General features: G+C 39.1%; 1 long non-coding RNA gene across 1 annotated transcript in view; it reads left to right on the top strand.

The window, feature by feature from the left end:
- Positions 1–5,000, top strand: part of LOC118765903 — a 21,397-nt gene that overhangs the window by 4,170 nt on the left and 12,227 nt on the right. The window lies entirely within an intron of this gene.

The raw sequence follows: 5,000 nt of genomic DNA, 5'->3' as shown, positions 1-5,000 counted from the left end.
CAAATTCAACCATACTTTGCTCCAGGCGGGTCGGTACATATCCTCTTGCTTCAATAATAGTGTTGTATCTTAGGTCCTGGATTTACAAACCCCTTATCAATGTACTCTTTCTCGTGTTTTTCTATCCACATTGGTGTCCAGGGGGCAGCTGATTTCCACCAGCGAGAGTCTTTTTTCTTGTGGTCCCACACAACAATATCTGACTGGTCGTGTTTCCACTTCGTGGCTGGTTTTGTTCTGACCACCGCATCATGCCTCATGGGGAAATAGTATCTGGAAGACATTCCCTCACAATTGGCAACTCATATCGTTGTCATCAATTTTAATTTTGCACTGCCTGCTTTTGTTGTCTGTCAATGTTTTCTACCTTTCCTGCTGCAGGCACTTGGTTGAGATCTTTTGTTCTTAAGGCGCATGGAGATGACCCTCAATGTAGAATGTCAAAAACTTATCGGTTCTTCATACCAACATTTAATATGATCTATTCCCTCGATGGTTTGGGTCTTTCCTTCCAAGAACTCATGCACTATCTTCTCAGTGAATGGGTATATTTTTTCCTCCTTGGGGAGGGATCTGTATCAGCTCTTATTTCATGCTTCTCCCCACCTTCATTAGTTTTCTTAATGACATTGCTGTTTCGGGATCACAAAGTTAGGCAAGGTGGTCCTCATTCCTCTTTTCTAGATGCTTCCACGGTGTCAGTGTTTCATACAACATCAGTACAAATTTGAGCTGGCGAGTCCGTACCTCTAACAGCGACCAGTTTAGAAGGCCAAATGCGGGCCTGACGATAGGTACTGAAAAAGTATCGTGTACGACATGCTTGTTGTAAGCTAGAAGTTCAGAAGACCGTATTTTTTAAAATTCGTCATGAGATATTCATTCCTTGTCTTATTCATGGGTCCACCATAGCTGACATTCTTATCATGTGCAAGATGTTTGTAACTTTCAGTAAAGAGTGTATTTTTAGGGCGTTCATGTTCAATGTCTTGGAGGGTGGTACAAATTTCCCATGTTTTAGCACCAAAAATATATATTTGGACTCACCAACTTCTATTCCAGTGTCTTTTGAGAATTGAGTTGTGTGAGGTCCATATTTCCCGTGGCGAACAGGCAGAATCGTTAGCACACCGGGGAAAAATGTTTAGCAACACTTCGTCTGCCTTTACATTGTGAGTTCAGATTCTGCCTAGGTCGACTTTGCCTTTCATCCTTTTGGGATCCATCAAATAAGTACCATTTGAGGACTGAAGTCGATGTAATCGACTATTCCCCTCCTCCGAAATTGCAGGCCTTGTGCCCAAATCTAAAACCACGGATTCGGGTCTTCAACACAGGAAAGTGAAGAAATGTCACCTGACCCATTCCTGTAGCTGCTATGTTTGGTGACCAGGAATGGTACGGGTTTTAAATTAGAGAAGAAAGAGCAGCACTGGTGAGCCATTGCCCTGAATGCTGTCTTTGTTTGGTGGTGTTTCTATGCATATTTCTATGTATTCATACTTTTACATATGCATGTATTCATGAAAATATATACGTATAGGCATAGACCAGGAGATTTTTTTTTTTTTTACTTAATGTAATATATTATTTGTGACTTCATTTGCTTTTGGGTCGCTCCTTAAAATTTATTTTCAAATTTCTCAATGCTTGAAACGAACGAAAACCCATAGAGCCATATTCGACTCAACATCGAAGCGTTCTAAAAGGAGAACAGTTACACGAAGCCAATCCGAAAACCTCACTACCAAAACTGGTGACCACCTCCTTCGAGTGCATATTCAGAGATGATGTCTATTCATCTCCACGATTATTTCTACTTTCACTTTGCTTTCAGTGAATTTACTATCAATTTTCTATGTGGCAAATGGAAAAGCTGCAGCTTTAAACAAACGAAGACAAAACTATCTGCCTTTAACTCATTTCATCTTATTTAGAACATTTCTCAGCAAAGCCATCAAGCAGAAGGAAGCTTCCCATCCTTTCTTGCAAAAGAAATGTCGATCTTTAAGACAGCTGAGTTGACGCGCAGGGTATCCAGCTTCTAGATACCCGAATTTTGTGAGAAAACATACCTGGACAAAGAGAAACCACTACTAATCCCCGTCAACAAGTCTCTAGAGATGTGACTCTTCGATGTGACTCTATAGATGTGACTCTTCATCACATGCCAGAGCATCATAAACCAGGGAACCGGAGGCTTTCACTCGAAGAATGTTGGCAGCAAATAGATTTTTCGAATCAAACGAAGTCATTTCATCCACATGAAGTATGGGAAAAGACGTTCGAATCTGGTTAAATTCAACCAGAAACAAAGTCCTACGGTTATTCACCACCTTTGCCCGACATTTTAGGAATAGTTTCCTCTCTATCAGTTTCAGGATGAAGCTGGAATCCCTACTCGGGACTTCTTCCAATTCTTATCCATCTGAAGATTTGAACCAAACCTTCAGTCTTGCAACAGAGAATCTTCGGTGTAGACTGATCTCTCCAGGAATCGAGTTACAAGCTCACATGCCACCTTGTCCCCGTTTATGTGTGCTGTTATTACCATCACCTCATACCTTAATATGTTTTTTGCCCCCTCGATTTTCGAGATATTCGAAAACATGACAGGGACGTTCCTACATTGACAAGGTTCGCCTGTGTTTCATTTGGGGACAAAGTGCCTCCAAAATTAACGATAAATAATCATTCCTAAAATAGGCTTTTCGATAAAATATGTCGCTAATTACATCGTCTCTAGTATTCTATGTTAATCCACTGGAAAGTTGCAGTGATAAGTCTATCTTGGCGCCGAATTCGAACACGGGAAGTAAAAAGACAACACAAGACATTTTGTCTGCAGTTCTACTGATTTTGAAAATCAACGGTTTAATTAAAAAGTAGTAGTAGTAGTAGTAGTAGTAGTAGTAGTAGTAGTAGTAGTAGTAGTAGTAGTAGTTAGTAGTAGTGTAGTAGTAGTAGTAGTAGTAGCAGCAGCAGCAGCAATGATAGTTTTAATATATTAATCATTTAGAGCGGAAGTAATCAAATACTTCCTTAATATAATGACTGGAACATTTCTCTATGTATGCACATGTTGTACAAACACACTCATGCACGCATATATACATATATATATCTATTATATATAATATATATATATATATATATATATATATATATATATATATATTATCATAATACATACATACTACATTATATATATATATATATATAATATATATATATATATTATATATATACGACGGGCTTTTTTCAGTTTCCGTCGACCAAACCACTCACAAGGCTTTTGTCGGCCCGAGATTATGGCAGAAAACACTTGCCTAAGGTACCATGCAGTGGGATTGAACTCGTAACCAGGTGGTTGGGAAGCTAGTTTCTTACCACACAGCCACGCCTGCCTCAATATACATATATATATATATATATATATATATATATATATATATATATATATATATTATTATTATTATTATTATTATTATTATTATTATTTTATTTATTACATATTAAATATATAGATCTCTGCAGCATCTGGCAACATGGCAAAATCTCAACATGATAGGCCCTTACAATACTAAGTTTGCGTGGAGTGGGGTTGCATATCTTGCAAGAAATAAAACTCCGCATCTTGAATGCTTGGCATGGCAGATTGTTGCGGCGCATTCAAGGAAATGGGACATCAAAGAATGGTCTAATTAATCTTTTTTTAAGCTAAACCGCGCCATTCATGGTAAGTTGACTTGATCGCCCTCTGTAATGTGCGGATTCTCAGGTCCCCACGAGGTGCAGTTATGGCGGTTAATAGAATCATTTAACTTAAATGTAGCCTCATCACTCCAGCCAATCTCTGCTGAGAAGTGTACACGTTCTACACAAGATACCAAGTGCCACCGGCAAAATTCCGCTCTTCGGCCAGGAACACCTTCACTGAAAGCATAGACTATTCTTGCAATGTAACTTTTTCAATGACAGCCTTCCAAAATGCGATGGACGCTTGATTTTGGAATTCCTATCGGACGACTCGCTTCCTGTACTAGCGGAGGAGCGTGGCTTAGTGGTTAGGGTGTTGGACTCGTGATTCTAAGTTTATGGTTTCGATTCCTGGACTGGGCGATGCGTTGTGTTCTTGAGCAAAACACTTCATTTCACGTTGCCCCAGTCCACTCAGCTGGCAAAAATGAGTAATTCTGCGACGGGCCGAGAAACCGGCCATCATGAGTCGACTTGACTCGGGAAGGAACTTTATGAGTCGGCTTGACCCGGGAAGGAACTTTATGAGTCGGCATGACTCGAGAACCTTTACTTTTATTCGCTTCCTGTACATATTTTTTCGTACCTTGACAATGTTTCCGGCACCCCTTCATGCTTTGTGGGGGTTCGAGGATGTCCGTGTTGTTTCGGAATATTTCTTGTGGACATTCTGAATTGTTCCGCCCTTCGTTGCTCTTTGATTGCATTTTTGAACTTCCAGTAGCCCTTCGGGAAAAATCTCCTTTGATCGAAGCCCAATCCGGTTCCATTCGTCATTTTTAATGTGTTAAATATAAAAAAGAAATGAAAATTACTTGAATTGTCAGTAAATTCAAATTGATGACAACGTAATTAACAAAGTAAATAAATGGTTATTCTGTACATTCGGTTAACAAAATAATTAAAGAAATTAACACCAGTAATTCTTACCCTAAAAATAGTAATAATAATCAAATACACCTGGATTCAAACTCTTTGCAATCTACTCATATATAGAATAATATTGGTTTCAAATTTTGGCACAAGGCCAGCAATTTCGGAGACGGGAATAAGTCGATCACATCGACCCCAGTACTCAAATGGTACTTATTTATTGATACCCGAAAGGATGAAAGGAAAAGTTAGCCTCAGCAGAATTTCAAATCAGAACCTAAAGACGGGCGAAATCATGATAAGCCCGGCGTGCTAACGATTCTGCCAACTTGCCGCCTTGCTTTTATGAAGTAAAATTAGAAAATCTA

The sequence above is a fragment of the Octopus sinensis genome, linkage group LG14 (genome assembly GCF_006345805.1).
Source record: "Octopus sinensis linkage group LG14, ASM634580v1, whole genome shotgun sequence".
Classification (NCBI taxonomy): Eukaryota; Metazoa; Mollusca; class Cephalopoda; order Octopoda; family Octopodidae; genus Octopus; species Octopus sinensis.
The sequence above is the reverse complement of the archived record's forward strand: the minus strand, read 5'-3'. Positions and strand labels throughout refer to the sequence as shown.